We start from the raw sequence: 20,397 nt of genomic DNA on the forward strand, positions 1-20,397 counted from the left end.
TTCAAGGCCGCCTTTTTTCATACGCCGCTAGATGTCAGTGGCTGGAATTGTAACTAATAATTGGCATCGATTTTATTATCAGTTCAGTGTTATTCAGGGAGAAGGGGTCATGTTTGGAAACGGCAGCTCGTGGAAGAGGGGGGGGGGGGCTGTTCCGCTGTCACCAGCACGTTTTCAACTCATGTTTCGTAAACGTGCTCAGATAATTTATTATCCACTGTTTGTCCCTGCTGTTTCCAGGACACTCGCAATCTCATGTATACCATTAAAGCCCACTGAGCGCTCAGTTAAACAGCATCCTAAATCCACTGAACACGTCTGCATTCTGCTATCTCTTCACTGAAGAATCAATTCACTGGAACGGCGTATCCTTTCTTGATAAGCTGATAGTTTCTCAGCAAGTTCAACGTGCTTCATGGAACACGAACATTCATTACCGTGTTGACAAGGGCCCACCAATGGTCCATACGCTGAGCCAGATCAGTCCACTCCACACCATGTACTTTTAACGATGTCTGAATTGCGTGGAGTTCTACTCTCATGCTGTACCACACGCCTCTATGGAGTTGCGCTTATGTCTTAGAGCTAAGTTGTTATTATCATTACTCAGTCACCTCGCATCACTTCAAGTGCGTAGCTTGCGTAACGCTGGGGGTGTTGAGACATCGCGAAAAATGACGTATTCTCCTCGAGAAACCTCTCGCAGACACTCGAACGTCTGCTTTGACGAAAATGGAAACGTACCATTCGAGTACGGATCTAGAGGATTTCGCTCACGAGCGGAACGCACTTAAAACAAAATGTGTATCAGGTTGGATGAGGAGAAGGGCCTTTGTGCCGAGGAGAATTTGCTGCTAACAACAATTCTCTTCTCGTAAACGTTCTGTTCGTGTCTGCGGACACAGAAGGAAGCGGTATTTAGCGAGGAGAACAAGGACTTATTTGTATGCAAATTTGCTAGGCTAGAAGATTGCCCCTGCGTTATTAGATTACATGCAAAGTTTCGTCACAGTAGCTACCGCTCCCTCCTCCAGCTTCAGTAGGCTACAGAATTAATATAGACTTAAATCATTACAATAAATAAATTTATGGAATTTAGAAGCACATTAAGATACAAAGCGCCGAGAATCGTTTCAATTTATCTTAATTTTCGCCAGACACAGAAAGACGAAACTGCTTCGTTCTACTCGGTGATTGCAAAGACGAGGCAGACTGTGTATTTCTGTGTTTGTCGAACAGACGGCTCTTTGATCTCATTTGCGTGAAGTTGTTAGTTACATTGAGTTCGACGTTGGGCGTTGACGTGTTTACTCAGATTCAGGGAATGCGAGTAAGACTCACGCACTTGACAGGGGCCGGTACCAGACGAAATCCTGTCTTATTAGAACTATTTGAAGAGCCGGCTTAGGTCAATCAGTATAGTGACTGGACGACCGGGGTTCGATCCCCGACGGGGACCGAGGATTTTTCCTCTAGCCTCTGCGTTGAGACCGACTCTAGGGCCCATCCAACCTCCTCTCCAATGGGTACCGGGGTACTTTACCGGGGGTAAAGCCGGCCGGGGCGTGATGCTGACCACTCACCCCATCTGGTGCCGAGGTCAAGGAAGAGAGGAGCTATACCTCCACTCCCCCCAAGCGCCTACATGGAGTATAGTGGGACAGCTTTGCTTTAGTTTTTAGAACCACGTTCCTTGCCGCTTTGATTAACTAAGTCAGACCTCGACATTAGAGCAATGAGAATAGTTAGCTACTCGTCCGGCCGCTTACCCCCAAGGAAAATAAACCACGTTTTTACATAGGTCAGCCTCTGTATGACGCTTCGTAACTTAATCGTATGTGTGGTGCTTAGTAGCACGCTGTAAGAGAGTGTTGTGAGATTGGAGGTTATCATGGCGGTGAAGGTGATCTTCTGGGTTGCAACGCCCCGTGGACTTGTAGGTAGGTACCGGAGTTTTGGAGAGCAGCATCCCCGGGTTGTCTCGCCTTTGCTCTGACAGTCGGTAAATATTTGTACAGATGATCAGTTCCGTTATTCGCAGTCTGAGTTTTTGTTGTTCGAAAATATTTCCTATTTTCTCGTTGCTCGGTGAATCATTTTACTTCATCTTCTTGTTTCCTTTTCATTCCATTTTCGAAAATCAAGTCTTCGTCGTCCGCAAGGGATACCGCGGGGGAAGGAGGGACTAAGTCTATTTCCTTCAGTAAAATTGGATTCCTTCAGATTTAAACAGAATGTAACTCTGAGACTGCAGTGCGTTGAATTGAACGGGCATGTGCCATGAACATTCAGGTGAAGAAGATTGTAGTTTTTTTTGAAATTGGAAAATGTTAACAGCTTAAACAATCTGATGAAGAGACAAGAATCTTAGCATGCACAGTGCAAACGGAAACTTTCTTCTTGAAGAGAGGTAAATACCCGGGGGAGGGGGGGCTCAGAAATGAAAATTTTGTTTTAAATAAAGTTGTACAAATGGCTGTATGAATGTTAGTAGAACTTACCTAAGTTTCGTAGAACTTACCTAAGTATATGCACAAAAGAATTATTGGGTTTGATTGATTCTTTACACACGCAAAGAAAAGTATTTGTGCTTCATGTTTAAAATAGTTACATTTTATTTACGATTCGATGACATTTTTATCGGAATTTATCTTGAATAGGATAACGCTTTCTTGGAATGCTGCTTGGAGAGGTTTTTTTTTTGATTGATCGATGGCTTATCGGACGTTATCACATGATAGGAGAGACCACGCTTTGACATAAAGTGTATAAGACCAATCCCTTGATTTGCTTCAACAAATAATTATTTTATTTTTCTTTCAAGCTTAAGGGGCATATCTCGTCTAAATATTATTTAATAATTCAGTTGATACGTCCGACAAAGCCCATTACGTCACATCGCATTTACAACTTTGCGATTTGTATTCGTGTTTATGCAAATTTTTCGTTTAATATTTGAATCAAATTTAATCCATAAAGTGAATTCATGTCCACATGCCACGTTACTGAACATTGAAACAGGTGGTACACATAGCTACCACAGCCCTGTGACGAGCTAAAAAATAATTTACAGTTTCCTTCCGTGTTTATTCAGCCTGGTACAGTCCGCAACGTTGTGTGTGAATCTACTAGTCATCAATCACACAAGCTTACAAAGCCATCCCATGGCTGTCTGTTTCCATGGTGACAGTGTAAGCTCTCAGATACATGCAGCCATTAAGCGAACACAGCTGAAGCCCTCCATCGAACCTCGACTTTCACGTGTGCTTCGTGGCTTTGTTTCACATTTCACCTCAAGGTGATGATTAAATCACCGTGCTTGGCTTCGTCCTCTGGCTGTTAGTGTACCCTGATGCTTGTTTCGGTATGTCCCGTTGTTACGAAACATTTGGGAAAGAGAAAGTATCACGTGACCTAAAGTGTAGAATTGACCAAATATCATTGGTTCAATCATGTAGCTTAAAGGATGATGAGATGAGCCAGGCATGTAGAACGCGTTAGACGGCTTGCAATATTATCTTCCCATTTAAACTTTAAGTCTCCTCGTACCTTCGGGTTTCCGCACCAAAGTTTTGTACGCATTTCGTATGTTCCATTCGTGCTACATGCCCTGCCAGCTTCGCCCCCTTAACAGTATTTTATGAAGACTGTACATATAATGTTCCTCGTTATGTAAATATCTCTGTTATCCTCACAGGTCCTGTTTCTCAGACTGAGGTGTTCTTACGAGCTTCATTTATTGTTTATAAAATTCGTATTATTTAGAAAGTGGCTTGAGTTTGAGGTTTAGTGCCTGAGTAAAATACCAGCTTTCGATTTATTCCAACCAGTAGGTGCACAGAATATAATGAATGTTTTAATTTCGTAATTTTTCATTCGGAGGGGATTTATTATTAATTCCTTGTATTATTTTATGCTCTCGTACTCAAAATAACGTGGTTCGTGCTTTGCGTTCTGCCTCTCTGCGTCTGCGTCACAGTTTTTGATGCTCTCTTGTGCGAATGAATTTCAACTTGTCCATTGTCAGCCGATAATAAAATGTGAAACTGTGTGGTAAAAATGTGAGCCACGTTTTAAAGTAGCAACTTACTACTCAAAAAATTTATTAAATGAGGCGTCGTTTCACGATATGTGGTACATCAAAGACCCGCTTCCACACAGCGGCAGCACGTGTGCTCCCTTAGCTGACGGCTTTCATCGTGTAATGGTTTTCCTCAGACTCTGACTTGCCAAATGTTTATCCGTGTCGTGTGTTTTGTGTTTGATAACAAGGGCATCAGTTAATTTAAATTGCATTTGACATAAGCCCTTCTCACTCAGCAACAAGGATGTCTTAAACTAATCCTGATGTGTGAATAGCTTACGTTTCTGTGTTGTATTAAAGTTAAATCTGCTGAAATGAAATAACGACGTGGGTAAACGTCCACAACCCTTGTTCTTCTACGTTGTAATGTTGCCTTGACGTGTGTCCATAGCGACTAAAAATTAGGCGAATTCTAATTTTCATCTGACGCAGAAACTTACAGACATATTAGAGTTTTACAAGGTCGGAATTGCAAATAATTACGTAGATTCGAAAACAGAATAAGATTTATATATAAAAATGCGCAATATATTCTGTGTTACTGAGTAGAAAACAAACTCTTGACGAACAGCGAGTGATCACATGTGAGAACTTATCATTCGCTTAACGTAATCACGATGAATTGAAATATTTGGCTTTTGTGGACACGGTTATGAACCCACTCATGTCCTATAAAGTCGGAGAAATTGTATACTGACTAAGTAAATATAGACGTTTCAGGGTCGACTCTGTCTGCCATGCATTTTGTTAGTTTTCTTCGTTGCCTGTACCAGGGATTTAGGAACACAGCCATGTGGGCTGTGATATTCTGTGAATGAAAGTCTCACTTTATTTTCGTGTGATGTTTCCATCAGATCGTTTTTAATCTGCCAGTAAAATACTTTCGCAGTGTTCAGTGCTGGCTTATGGGGGAATCCCAGGTATCTGGTTTATGTGTTTGCATTATAATTCTGTAACAGACGAGGCCCTACGTGAATTTCTCGCATAGATCATTCTGGGAATCGAAGTAAGCACTGCACAACCTATTTCATTTATACACGAATATCTACGAATGATCCATAAGCACTATGCCATCAGTAGCTTAAAGAACAAAGAGAGAAAAAAGCTCAGGTGGAAATATTGTCGAGAGTTTCAATGGATCATTTAACAAAGTAAATAATTGCCATAATATTAATCAGCCAGATTCTGTATTCAAATACAGTGTACCGCATTTAAATAAAAGTACAATTGAAACGAATAGGGACGCAGCGAGACAAAAGAGATGCTGTGTGAATAGAATTTGATAAAGCAACTACGCGGCTTGGTCACGCAAATGGTCGATGTATTATTAAATCGATTATTTTATGTTTCTGTCTGTCAGCTACCTCGCTCTGTGGAGCCACGTCGTTATTGAGAGGGTGACAATAGTTCGGTTGTTCGAGAGCGCCTTTCATGAATCACGAACATTTGACGTCGTCTAAGCTTCGTTGCATTGATCACTAGAGCCCGCCACTGGAGCCTATCCTGAGCCAGTTGAATCCGGTTTATACATACTCCATAGCTTTAATATTGGCGTAGAGAAGACGATTTTGAAAATTTCAGCCACAAAAAATAGTGCCAGTGGGGGCAGGATCTGTCAGGAGTTGCTGTCTAAGAACAGAAACAGGAAATTAAAACTCGTGGCGTTGTTTCTGCTGTCTTGCGTTCTCCTGCCTGCAGAAACACGCAACACGCGACACGGATGTGTTCACTTGCTCAGTTCGTCGCTGCAACAGTGGCGTAAGTAGCTTCGAAACAGATTTTTGTTAACTCTTGCATTTGTTTTGGGGCGCGCTGTTCAGACCAAGCTTTAGAGCTCAATAGGCGATATTTTAAGCCTTCTTTAGAAGCTGATAGTTGCTCATCTAGTAAAGAAACCTCGTTCTTTTGTGGGCTGCAGAAGTTTCATTAGCGTGTTTTTAACAATAATCCGCTGCTTCCTATGCAGTCCACACAATTCCACTGTATTTATTTAAGATACATTTTAATATTATACTGCCATCTATGTCTTTGTCTTTCCACGACGCAATGTTTATCTCCCCATGTGTGGTATGTTCATTTTATCCGACTTGAAGATCAGCTTAATAGTTTTTGACGAAAATAAGTTATGCAGCTCCTCATTATCTAACTCAGTGATAAGTTACTTCATCGAAAACTGCACCTCAGAACTTTGCCCTCAAGCGCAATCAGTCTGGTCGTTCTCTTAGTGCAAGAGACCAAGTTTTACACCCACACATAAGCGTGTGATTAGACAGAATAGTAAAACCATGAACGGGAATTGCACCCAGATCGACGTGATTGAAGTACGGGGCTCTGTACACTGAACAGCCCACGAACTTTCTCGAACGCGTTGTGAACCGATTAACTTTGAGGCCACTCATTATTAGGCGACGAAATCATTACCGTGGTACTGTGTCACGAGCAGTTAATCTTATCCCGAAAGAGGTGGTCATATTTCGTACCACGTGATCTGAAACATTCAAGACATGATTGATATTAGATTTTGTTGTTTAACATGTGTTAAGATTTGCGTGCAATTGTGCAATATGAGACAGGTCACTTACAACTTCCTAGATTTTCAGTTTCTTCTTCGTCAACTACCCCATCCTGAGTACGCACGCCTTAAACGATTGGCAATGAAAATATTAGGAAAGTTTTGCTCATTACGTTGCCTAGTAAATGTAATGTTGAGTGGATCTCTCTACATGTTTCTCGGTTTGTAGATTAGTTGGAAATTTTCTTGAGGAATAATTGTGTGCCGGAGAAGTAACTCTCCAGAGTTCGGAGCCCCGAGGTAAGTAAGATGGCAGGGGGGCGGGGGGGGGGGGTGGAACATAACACAACCGCGTCTCAGTTGCAGACTTACTTGACCTGGATCGAGTGACTTGTGTTCAATCAGGGGCCAAGTTGCGATAATTTGCAAGTTCCTCTGGGACTGTAAAGCACTTTGTTGCATGTCTGGATTATTGTCGTGTTACTGCAATTCGGTTCGTTTTAGAACACTGTTAACTGGTTCCGATAAGAAGATCTGTTTAATGATTTCGGATAACAGAAATGACAGCGTCGTATCCATTTAAATTGTTATGGCAAATGTGCAGGGACGCCCTGATGACGGAGGCAGTATGACCTCTGAAACGTTGGTTAACATCGACCAGACTACACAGCGCAACAACCCATAAGACAGAAATCTTCATACTCTGATGACGGAGGCAGTATGACCTCTGAAACGTTGGTTAACATCGACCAGACTACACAGCGCAACAACCCATAAGACAGAAATCTTCATACTCTGATGACGGAGGCAGTATGACCTCTGAAACGTTGGTTAACATCGACCAGACTACACAGCGCAACAACCCAGAAGACAGAAATCTTCATACTCTGATGACGGAGGCAGTATGACCTCTGAAACGTTGGTTAACATCGACCAGACTACACAGCGCAACAACCCAGAAGACAGAAATCTTCATACTCTGATGACGGAGGCAGTATGACCTCTGAAACGTTGGTTAACATCGACCAGACTACACAGCGCAACAACCCAGAAGACAGAAATCTTCATACTCTGATGACGGAGGCAGTATGACCTCTGAAACGTTGGTTAACATCGACCAGACTACACAGCGCAACAACCCAGAAGACAGAAATCTTCATACTCTGATGACGGAGGCAGTATGACTTCTGAAACGTTGGTTAACATCGACCAGACTACACAGCGCAACAACCCAGAAGACAGAAATCTTCATACTCTGATGACGGAGGCAGTATGACCTCTGAAACGTTGGTTAACATCGACCAGACTACACAGCGCAACAACCCAGAAGACAGAAATCTTCATACTCTGATGACGGAGGCAGTATGACCTCTGAAACGTTGGTTAACATCGACCAGACTACACAGCGCAACAACCCAGAAGACAGAAATCTTCATACTCTGATGACGGAGGCAGTATGACCTCTGAAACGTTGGTTAACATCGTCCAGACTACACAGCGCAACAACTCAGAAGACGGAAATCTTCATACTAAGAGACTGTCAGGTTTTCAGGACATGCGTTCTGCATGGAAACTATGATTGTAAGGAAGCTTTCAGGCACGCGCGTACTGAGAACTTCTGTGTGCTTACGCATACAGCATTGTTAAATTCCGAATTACCACCCCCGTACTCCTCCAGTTATTGCCGGATTTGTCCGGGAATAGAAGGCGTTAGTGAAGTGGCTGTGTAGTCGGTTATTTAGGAAACTTCACGTGGCATAATTTGTTAAAATTAAGTTTGTCGCCCTGCCTTGGTACAGCAGCGTGGGAGAGAGAGAGAGAGAGGGAGAGAGAGGGAGTCTGCGTTCTTGTCAACAGACAGACATAAGTGCATTAACATGTCCTTTGATAACAGAGTCTAGTGGCACTTGATAGACACGCAGTAGACATTCCTACGCGCCCACCACCCGCGCATTTTAATGTGAGCGGGTCTGTTTGAAGTCGCGGGTCCTCCCTGGGGCGAAGGCAATGCGATTACGCCGTGCACAAGCGCAAATTGGCGTACGCAGAGATATACAAGGCAGAAACTTGTATTAATACAAACATTTTGCTGTGTACGGCCCATAATTTGTTATCTGAAGGCGTAGCTTCTGTGTTGAGTATGGTCCAGGTGCGTGATGTCCAAGTTAACGCATATGAAGGGCACTCGGTGCTAACACAAATCACTCGGCAGGGACTTGAAATTTAAACACACGAATCGAAATAGAAAACGCTTGGCGAAGGGAACGGCTTACGAAGCACCCCCTTAACGTCCTCTTTTGCCCCGTGTCTGGTGGGTCTGGGGACCGCGTGGCTTGAACTCCTCGTGACAGTTCCTCTGGTTCACGAACGAAGAAAATTAAAATTACTGCATTTTCAGTCTGAATTAATTGAACCTACGCGTCTTTAAAGAAAGGTCCCGGGCCCTTTTATTCAGGGGCGAAGCGAATTTCTTCTATCCAGTGCCGAGATCAAGAAAGTGTGGAGCTATACCTCCAGGCCCTGATACATCTTGTTGGCGTACTTCTGAAAGGTCATTCCCGCTACTGAATGTATCCACGAAGGCGTGTCGGCCCCTTTTGTTTTCCGACGCTCCACAACCTTTATCCCTTCGACTTCTAAATATTGCTCACATCAGTTAACAAAAAATGTACAGCCGAAACATGTGAAAGGCGACCTTTTCTCCCGGGAATTAATTGGTTTAGATGGGCGTGTCCTGTCGTTGACTGTGAACGTGGAATTGCACCCCCCTCCCCCCCGGTTCAAACCAGAGCCCCCCCAAAAGTGTAGCCACTGGCTCGTTACTGTCATCTCCTTTCTGATAGGCTAAGGAAATAAAGTAGCTCTGTATAAGTGATTGCTCCATACTGATGCTGTGGAGAGCGTGTTGCCATGGTAACCGATATGTGGCCGCATTGCTATTCTGTTCGCATCGTAGCGGCCGCAGGCGAAGCGGTGAAGAAACTTTGTGCCGGTGAAAATGAATTATTCATCCGTGTCCACTGACTCTATTATCAGACGTAGTGCGCCCGTTCGCCATTCTGCATCAGTGTCTGTGTCTGTGTGTGTTCGTTAGTTATCGGGGCCGTGTTCATTAGTGTTGATTACTGGGGAACATGTGCTTCTTTGTGTGGTGCTGAAAGGGGGAGAGTTGTTTTATCGACTGTCGTGTTTAATGGATGCAATTCTTGCTGAGGTTTTGCTGGGCCAGTAATATTTACCACCAGATATGTAATTGTACTGCACAGACCTGACTTCATCGTGTAGAATTTAAGACATTAAGCAGACGTCACACACTTCCCACCTGCTTGTTTACGCTGCGACCTTAACCTGCGCCTTTCTTTTGTTTAGTTATGTTACAAATCTAATTAAATAGCTATTTGAACCTCCTGGTACCATAATTAATTCTGAAGGTTCAGCAGTTTTTAAAAATAACGTAGTCTGAATTAAATGACCAATGAATCCAAGCAAATGAATTAAAGGCCGTGTCTAAATGTTTGCCCTTCCTTGTATTTCTGAGCACACGAAAGGTCACTCGGCATTCTTCTGCCTTTTATGCTGCCTTCTTCAGATTACGCTAAAAAATGTTTCCACTTAATGGCCGGTTTTTGTATGGTCTGGGCCTGAGTTCTCTTTCCAGTTTTGAAATGTTTGTACTCAGAACTACTTCATTTACGTAGAACCTTTGTCCCTTTATTAGAAACTGCGTTAATAATATTGATTAATAAGAGTTGTGTCTGCGTTTTACGTGACGAACTTGCAGAGCACTGCACGATGAGATAAGAGCACGTTGTGTTACTGAGGCGTTACGAAGCAGCCCGTCCCACGTCATTGCACGGTTGCGTTTATAAGGAACAAGCAAACCGCAACGCACAGCTGAAATGAGATTTCTTAAGCTTAATACTAGGCCAGACAGTATCGGAAATCAATCGAAGGGTAGAACAAAAGTTATTTTGATGTCCGTCCGCCCGCTCGAACGTATTCACATGCAAGACCTCGTGTTATTTTCACTGGAATGTTAGGGACCGACGCTGAAACCCTGGACGGGGCTCTCACTCGTCGTAATGAGCATCTTGAAGTGCACAAACCGACCGTCCCTTTCTCCAGAGCCTGAGAGACCGAGGGCAGGCCATACGCGTCTACGCGACTGAAGTTCCGGTGGGGGAGGGCGGAATAATCCGGTTGCTTTCAGTTCTCGCACTTCGCCGCGTGCAACTTGGGAGGGGAGTCCCCGTCAGATCTTACAGCCCCCACCACAAGAGTCTGAACTTAACGCGAGCTTAATTGTTCTATTTGTTTGATCAACTCTTGCCACAGACTCACTTTGAGCTGTGCTCCGTCCAAGTGACAGACTTCTCTTCTTTTGTATCATTTCCGTCTCGTTTGTTGACAACCTTTAATTATTTCTAACCAACTATAGATTCCTTTTCGAGCAGCTGATAGTTGGTTAGTTGGTCTGAAATTCCCCTGATTCGTGGAATGTGAAAGTGGAGTATTACACTCACAATATTGTTTAAAATCCTGAATGTAAGAAATCACGTGGTAGACCTAGACGAAGATGTCGTGATATTAATACAGATCTTCAAAGGAACAGTGCCAGAAAAATCTTAGCCTTGTTCATCCGTCTCAAATTTAGTAGCTGGCTCTTGTGAACGCTGTAATGAACACATGAGTTTCGTAAAAGGTTAGGAAATCCTTGACCAGCTAAGAGACTACGCCATACGCGTCTACGCGACTGAAGTTCCGGTGGGGGAGGGCGGAATAATCCGGTTGCTTTCAGTTCTCGCACTTCGCCGCGTGCAACTTGGGAGGGGAGTCCCCGTCAGATCTTACAGCCCCCACCACAAGAGTCTGAACTTAACGCGAGCTTAATTGTTCTATTTGTTTGATCAACTCTTGCCACAGACTCACTTTGAGCTGTGCTCCGTCCAAGTGACAGACTTCTCTTCTTTTGTATCATTTCCGTCTCGTTTGTTGACAACCTTTAATTATTTCTAACCAACTATAGATTCCTTTTCGAGCAGCTGATAGTTGGTTAGTTGGTCTGAAATTCCCCTGATTCGTGGAATGTGAAAGTGGAGTATTACACTCACAATATTGTTTAAAATCCTGAATGTAAGAAATCACGTGGTAGACCTAGACGAAGATGTCGTGATATTAATACAGATCTTCAAAGGAACAGTGCCAGAAAAATCTTAGCCTTGTTCATCCGTCTCAAATTTAGTAGCTGGCTCTTGTGAACGCTGTAATGAACACATGAGTTTCGTAAAAGGTTAGGAAATCCTTGACCAGCTAAGAGACTAGTATCGTCCCGTGATGGGCCATGTATTTGTAACTTAAAAGACTGATATTTGTGTAGGTTTTCCGATAAGATAACTTCCATTGCGTGATGAACACTTCAAGCCGGCGATCGTAAGTAGCGGAGAACATAATTTATTACACACCCGTGAGCGTAAATAAAAGTTGTCGCTGTTCCAGACTTTAACTGAGCGAAGAACTTTCTTTGTCAAAACTGAAAGTCGCCCGTTCCCTTATTTTGTTTCAGCCTAATACTGTCATATATCAAATGACCATTACTGTTACGACGTAAAATTTCCTTGCCTCTGGCGTATTTTCTTTGCTACTACATTTTTTAGATTCAAAAATAACGTAAAATCGTTTCGCTGCGATGGACTCCACAGCAAAACTCAGCCGCCATGTCCGAAGACGACACTGAGAGGGAAAACTCACTTACGGAACTTCCGACGTAATGGCGAAATGAATTTTAGTTTCAGACGAGAATGAAATGTCTTAAAATAAGTTGTCTTAAAACGGAAATTAACAGAGTTTACTGAAACTCGTTCGGATCTTGTAGAGATTCCGCCTCTTTTATGGTCACAGAATTTTATTTTCCGTGTTCACAACAGCCTGCCATTGGACCCAATCACCAGCCAGTTTAATCCACTCCATATGTCTGTAATATATATTTTAATATTGTCTTCCAAGTTACATGCGTTCCTGTCTTTGCAATTTATGCCTTGATTCGATCTCAGAAATAGTATTTTCATCAAATACTGTTTGTGCTATCAAATGAAGGTGTGGGATGGGCAGGGCGTGTAGTACACATAGGAAATGAGTGAAGACTACGAATGTGGATCCTCTAATAATCTCTTTTTAGCCATCTGGTTATTCCCTCATTTGTGAAAGGTCAAGTGTGTGGCCTGTACGAATGTGCGGTTTCGTCTTTTGACGTGGTGTGCCTTCCTGAGCGCTGTGGTACTCATCCACACTTTATCCTTACATTTTTATTCTCGTTGTGGGTCCCGGTAGGGCTTAGTGTTGGCCCCGTATCAAGTAGCCCAGTTTCTTCTGCGTTCCTCGCGTGTTACAAAAGCTGCCAACTTGCACCTCTAAGACGATAATGCCCTTCACAGCGAACTTTATGAGAAGTGAAACCTTAAGGTTCGTAGAGGCTTAACGTCATCCTTGGTCGGACGATTTATTGACTTAAGTCGGCTATATATATATATATATACTTGCTCAATTTTATCAGTCTAATCACAATAAAATATTATTATTAAATATTAAAATATTATTACAATTAACATTTAAATATTTAAAATATATTAAAATGATGCTCTCTATCGAAATGTTCGATTTATTAACATTTAAATATTTAAAATATATTAAATTGAACATTTCGATAGAGAGCATCATTTTAATATATTTTAAATATTTAAATGTTAATTGTAATAATATTTTAATATTTAATAATAATATTTTATTGTGATTAGACTGATAAAATTGAGCAAGTATATATTCAACACAATATGACGCAACATTATCATCTCGGCTATGTATGTTGCTTACTCTGAGCTGTTAGTTAGCCCACTGCAAAATCGAATCGATGCTCGCAATTTAGACTTCAGACTAATTCAATCCAGTGACTTTAAAACCAACGGCGTGTAGTTCACGTGGACGTGTGCGAAACGACAAGGTTATGACGTCATCGAACCCTCGGCATATTCATTTATGTCATCTTTTTCAAAATCTTATAAGCTATAGTTCTTTTGTAATGGACTCTAAGTTGTCCTTTCCACTTGTCTGGTTGCTAGGCGACCGTAGACTGTTTATAGTGCAAAAGTGATTTGTGTTCACCGTTGCTTAGAATCCGTTTAATGCACGAAGCGATTGATTTTCAGGGCTGTAAATAATAGAAAGTAAGTCGGCATGAATGTGGGTCTGAGGGACTAGGTTCCAGATAATTTGACAAAATTGTAACCAGTTTCGTTGCTTCGGTACAATTTATTTTTGGAAACGGGTGAGGGACTTAGGCTCATAATTAATTAAATGCCCAATAGATGCGCATGTCTAGAAATTTTTATGTAAGTTGGCCGGCCATACGACGTCTTTTGTCCAACAAGAAATCTTTTTCACAGCCGTAAAATACGTTTAACATCCATCACCCGAAATACTCGACGTCCTGAAATCGCCAAAGTTCGTTGAACGTTTGAGATGTACATAAATGTAATTGCAGGCCATCGCTTATTCGTTGTTGAGAGATAAAGGCTTTGTTCTATTTGAGAAACTCTGCTTTAAGAGTAATTAATTGAATTATGTGGTGAGTCAGGGATTGTAATTTGTTGGAGATCAGTCCAACAGTTGACGTGATGGTCGGTCCGGTACAAGCCAACGGGCACTTCGCTGTTACCTGGATTTCTTCAGTACTGGCAACAAATAAACTGGTTATTTAACGTTGGCATGTGCTCCAATGGCACGAGGCCTGATTTCCCATGAGAATAAATAACCTGAGCATTGCGAATTTCCCTTTGGATCTAGGCTACATTATACAGGGCCTCCACATCTGAAAATACGATAACGCATCTGTAGGGAACTGCGTAAACGCACTTTAAAGACGTCACATGCGTAACCTAACGCTTGCAGTCAGTGGCCGAGCTTAACTGACTTCGTACGTACTTCAGTGCGCGTTCTTTTGCTGGAATTCCAGAGGTAATTTGAATAAATAATTAGGTACTACGTGTTCTAACTTCGAGAGAATTGTATTTTTAGCGGGTTGGCTAACAGAATGAAATCCGTCATTTACACTGGAAGTATTTGGAAACATTTCTGACACAGTGCAGCACCCTTAATGTCCTTTGATGTCAGAAGCCCTAGGCGTGGATGGGATGATAATATTAAAATTGGTTGTAGAAAAGTGAGTTGCAAGATGTGGATTACACTCATATGACTCTGGTGGGTTCCAGTGAGGAGCCTCGCTGCACCACTGCCAGCTTGTACGATGTTACAGCCCCCACGCCTCGTCCCACAAGCGGTGTGGTTGTCAGCCCTGGAATTACCGACGCGGCTCGCCTTACTCACATCAACGGGGTCATATTTGAGAAATTAACTGGCATGCAGTCCACTTGGCTGAGTTATTAGTTAACCCAGATAAACCGCTTTGCCCACTTTGATGTGCAGATCGCTGGTGAACAGGCCGTTCAGTGGTCTCGTGTCTGAGTACAAACCGACTACGGTTTCCCGATCGGTCATTGTGGTTTCTGTGGCACACGTTTGTCGGCGTTGGTCAACATTCAGTTGTGGGTCTCGACGTCAAGAATGTCCTGCCTTGTTCAGTGGTGAAGCATTTTGATGAAATTCCGAACTTATTCGTAGGCAATACTGCGAATTACTTAGCCACTAGTAGTTTTCACACGCACTTGTGTGTCAGATTGAAAGTCGTGTAACTTGAAACATTCAGCTAGAAAAAGTGATGTTAGTATAACGGAACCAGCGAATATCTGGGGGACATTTTTACTGTGGATCCGCCACTGAGCAGTTGAATACCCAAAATGGTCTCTTTCGTTTTAGGTTTTGCCTGAATTTCTGTTCTCCCCGTGACTTCGTCCTAACTCCTCTCTAATCCTTTCCCATTTTATAATCTTAATAGTACTGTTGACGATGCATTGCCATGAACACACTGCATCTCTCTTAAAACGGGTTACCGCCTCCCAGAAAATATTAGGCTATGTGATCCGCTACTTATCTGCACAGCTGCAGACGAAACGTGTTTCGTTTTTAAAACACTGCGCGGAACAAGAGATTTAAGGAGGTGATTTAGGGTTTCTGGCTTGGAGAACATGAGAACACACGAAGGCAAATGGAAACTGTTGTGTACCGTCAACAGCGCTCCGTGTGGCTGGCCACACAGGGTTAATTGTTTATGGCTACAAACGAGCAGTAATACCAAGTATAATTGTACATGAGTACGTGTGTGTGTGTAATTCAAATTCAGGGGTGTCAAGAGTTGCTATTTTAAAGGGAGGGAGAGGGGCGGTCGCTAGATTCTAACTGAGATTTGACGATGTTGGTCATCCTGGAAGTGTTAACGGTTTAGACTAAATCGTAAGTGACAAATGTTACGAAAGGTTGGAACGGATTATCCAAAATACGCAATTCGTTTTATGTAATTAACGTGGCAGTTGTTTACTGTGTTTTTTAGAGAAGCGCGTATTTGTTTCGATTTATCGAAAGGAGGTCCTAAGAAAAACTCAGGTTTTCAGACTTCTTTTAGACATAGTAAATTATTGTTGTAGGTATACTGGTATCAGTTTGGGTTATGGACAGCCCTGGTATTAGCCATTACCATATGTGGGCAGTCATCATAAAATTAGCAACCAAATGGAGGAAAATTCTGTGCGAACAGAGGGCTTCAATAGACCATAAACTTCGATCATATTATTAAGGGTTGGCCATTATACGCGTCATAATGCTAGAGTAACATGATACTCCCTGGTGTATGTTTGAATATTTTACCCCTGAATACTATATGGCTGGAGGGGAAAATGTGATAATTCCAAGCTCCAAACTGGGTTGTACACGGAACAATTGGAGATATACAAGATCGCTGTTATTACATCTGCCTCTTGTGGGAACAATGCAGCGTCTGTGAGCGTAGTTCCCGTCTCTTCTGTTCCCTGGAACCTTGTTTCATTGAGTGTACGTACATATTTCATTTCCGTCTGGATTTTCAAGTGCTGAGGCAGGAATTTTGAAGAAGGGAGCGCGTTTTCGAGGACTAAAATATGCATTACGGTAATAAAAATCGTTAAAATAAGTTGTCTGAACGTCTGTAAAGAATGCCTGAAACCAAATGTGATGGCTGCTGCTGTATCAGTGTAAACTCGAAGGGTAAAAGTTACCAAGGACCTTCAAGAAAAAGATGGAAGGGACAATTTTAATCCCTGTAACTGTGACAGGACAGAGGCTCTGACTCCGAAGAAATTTTTTTGTTTTAGTAAAATTTTAAGTCCAAGGTATTTGTTGGTAGCTACTAAGCTGAAGTCGGAAGAGAAATTTTTGAAGGATTTGTTCCTGATAACGAGTGTTCTTGGCTCCCGTTAAAGGATTGCCTTGGTATTTTTATTTTGAGAAAATGCAGGACATTTTAATTATTATTGTGCAAAGAGTTGCGTTGTACGGCGTAAAACAGTTTCAGGTACTTCCCTTTTGCTTTCTGTTGAAGCTCGTGGTGTTTGCCTCGTGAATACTTCATGATCTGTACAAGACTGATAATCGTTAAACCGAATCGGTCGGCGTGCACGCCCGGTAACAAAAAGGCTCGAATATTTTCTGTCGTTCGGTTCCGATCGGTTATTCAGTGACATCGCTGAAGAGTGTCCATCGAAATGCGTTGCTGTGGGGCGGAGGACTCGTACTGTCAGCAGGGAACAGAGCGGCTGGTTAATTTAATCTTTATTTTTATTCATTTTATCCTTAACGTCTGACGGAGCAGGAATTTAGCAAGTAACTCTCAGAATGACAGCTAGCCGCAACGGGATGTGAACCAGGTTCTCCCGAGACATAATTTTCTTTCTTCAGTTATTTCAGAAAGAAATACTGATTCCTTACCAGTACGTAAAAAAAAACATTAAAATGTAAGCGTACCAACTTTTATGGCTTGAATATTGAAGCATTCTGTTTACACGGAGAAAGTTGTTCACATAAAAGACAATTTTTAAAGTTTAAGGTTAATGGAACTTTAAGGCTGATTTTGGGAGAATTAAAAAGTCGGTTATAGCCACTCCGACGTGAGTGGCTTGTTTACAGTGTTTTGTTATAGAAGGGAAGAACACGTGCGTTCTTACGGTAGATTCTTCCAGTAAAATCTCCATTGATTTCTTCTACTCTTACAGAAAGAGTCTTTTAGAGGGTTGGCAAGCTTTGACTCTCTCTCAGAAACTGGAGCGGATGAGCTGGGCTGAAGCAGTTCGTGACGTATCTGTGTGTGACCTCTTCGCTCACCTCCTTCAGATGATAAGCGTCTTATCTCCAGCGTTGTATTTCGTTCTGGGTTTAACACTGTGCTCATTTTATGTTGCGCGGTGTTGCTGTGATTCTGACGTACTAACCAATGCATGTATTTGTCTATTCCGTGTAACCGGTCAGCTGGTTTTAACAGGAAAATTGGGAAATTGCTGTTCTTTAAAAACTGCTTTATTTTTGAACAGGGTTTGATGTAAGAAGATGATACAGAACATGGGCCTATTGTTACGATAAAGAAATCATGGAAGGGAGGGAATAAATGCATACAAAATTTTGGTTAGAAATCCTGAAGGAAGGAGACCACTCGGAAGACCCAGGAGCAGATGGAATGATAATATTAGAATGGGCCTTTGGGATATGGGGTTGAAGAATAAATTTCGTAAATAACTGAGCATGTTGTTGGCTTTTCAAGAAGGCCTTTGCTGGGATCGAGTTGGACATTACAAATCTCATTGCTGGAGGTCGCCTGGAATACTTCAGAATTTCTTAACCTTTTAAAGCCCAGTGGTTACTATATGTACCACCTGATTCAACATTTAGCAACTATTCATAGGTATCTGTGCTTTGACCGGTTGATCTTTGTGATCGTGAAGTGCCGTGTTTTCTTTGCGGTACGGACTGAATTCTTAAATATTATTTTGATGGTCTTTCGGTTTCAAAGGGTTAAATCCATTTCTTGGGGGAAAACTTGATAATTCTGTGTCGTCCAGTAGGGTCTGTTGATTAAGTTTTTTTTATGAATATTGCCTGACGTACGTAGACTTCTTGTCAGAAGCTTCTCTGTTGACACACGTGGAAGAGATGTGCCTGGTTTTGTAAATCGTGTGAAATCCATTACATGTTTTGAATTCATATTCACATTTACTATAACCATTATTTTTGGGCGAAACCTTTTCAGAGACTGGAAATTCGTTTCCAAGTATTAAATGATGTAATATGTTTAATTAAATAAAGTGGTTATAATGTAATTCAGCCATCAAACGCATTCGGGCAACACATATTGAATCGTAATCCTGTGTGTGGAAGGTTTCCACTTGCCAGGGGATGTATTTTCCGCCGCCAGTGTGTTGCAGGGTTTACCATTTTCCATCGCGCCAGGTGACAAGAATTTGACCTTTGAGAGTGACAGTGACCTCAGAATTGCCGTAGTCAGTGGAGTACGACCTCCAGAGTGCAACACACTCATATTTATGCAAATAATAACTAAATTTTTGGATCAAATGCTTAATGTTTTACCACAGTAGAATCCCAAGGCAACATAATTGAATCTTTAGCCGCGTGTTTTAATCACTCATATAAATTCTGGAAAATAATGGAACTTCTTTTGATGACGCTCTCCCATGTCGCAGTAGGTCGGTACCTTGTTTCCGGAGTCTTCTGGTTTTTGTGTGATCAGTGGAGCGCTGTTTGCCTGAGATTGCCTGGGGTAGCACCTGGTTCAAGCAAGATTTGTGTTCTCATACTGCCTAATCTGCAATTGTACAGATTATTAAAAGTTACAGAGTTGTAGCTTTACCTTTTGTTTTGTGTCACGCTCCGGCCGCCTTACTCCTCAGTTCACATCGGTGAGACGGTCTGGACACAGCGGTTTGTTATGAAACTTCTGTCCGAACCGAGTATCGAACTAACGTAAACAGCCGGTAACACCCCCACGGAGGCGCATCGGGTGACCTGAGTTCCCTCTGATACGTGATCTCGCTGCTGACCACCGTTGCCAGTCATTGGTGTCAGTTTTGGTCCTGCGATATAATCGTGTAACAAGTGATAAATTTCACATAACTCGCCGGTAACTGATCATCATTTGCAAATTGCAGGGTCCATTAGTTATTACGAGTGAAAGCATTTGCTGTGTGGAGCTGCACAGCTGCTTTGAAATTCACTCACATTCAAATAATCGGTTCATTTGTCAATGAACCGATGTCCCATTTCAAAACGAGGGTAATGTTAATCTGAGTCCCATTTAGTGTTAGTTAATTTCAGGCTATCAAGCGCCTGAAGACAGCAATCTGTTAAGTCGGGGATTTCTCGTTCGTTCCAGCTGTGTGGCGACGTAAGGGATCTTGATGTATTTTAATTTTTAGTGCAAAAAGTACGTGACGCGTTTATGTTTCCAGGTGCACAACTACTTTTAGGCGGGAATCGGGTTTGGATCCGACCGGATGTTCACAAATTTACTTCTCTTATCAGTGAACTGTAGAACCCGGGGGGTGGGGTGAGAGGTGATTCCTGGTATGCACAAGATTCTTGTGTTCGCCGCCATCTTCTTCAGATCGGCTTTGTGGTCAGTTCAGCCCCTTCTTTTTCTATGACTCTCTGGTCCGTATTCGGTCCATGGCCTCCTCTTCCGTTCAGTCCTCTGTTAGGTCCGTCTGTCCGAGGCTTTGATTGAGGTTTCGAAACATCTTCCTCTTTACGGTACGGCCTTGTGACCAACCTCCAACCTGGACGACCAGGGTACCTGTCTTAGTCTGACCTCTCCCCC

At 42.4% G+C, this 20,397-nt stretch overlaps 1 protein-coding gene across 3 annotated transcripts in view; it reads left to right on the plus strand.

The window, feature by feature from the left end:
- The window catches only part of LOC110836404 (uncharacterized), a 343,621-nt gene that overhangs the window by 221,134 nt on the left and 102,090 nt on the right, over positions 1-20,397 (plus strand). The window lies entirely within an intron of this gene.

The sequence above is a fragment of the Zootermopsis nevadensis genome, unplaced genomic scaffold, assembly GCF_977971745.1.
Source record: "Zootermopsis nevadensis isolate Lab colony 2312 unplaced genomic scaffold, Znev_1.0 Znev_ptg000026l, whole genome shotgun sequence".
In the NCBI taxonomy this organism is placed as follows: domain Eukaryota; kingdom Metazoa; phylum Arthropoda; class Insecta; order Blattodea; family Termopsidae; genus Zootermopsis; species Zootermopsis nevadensis.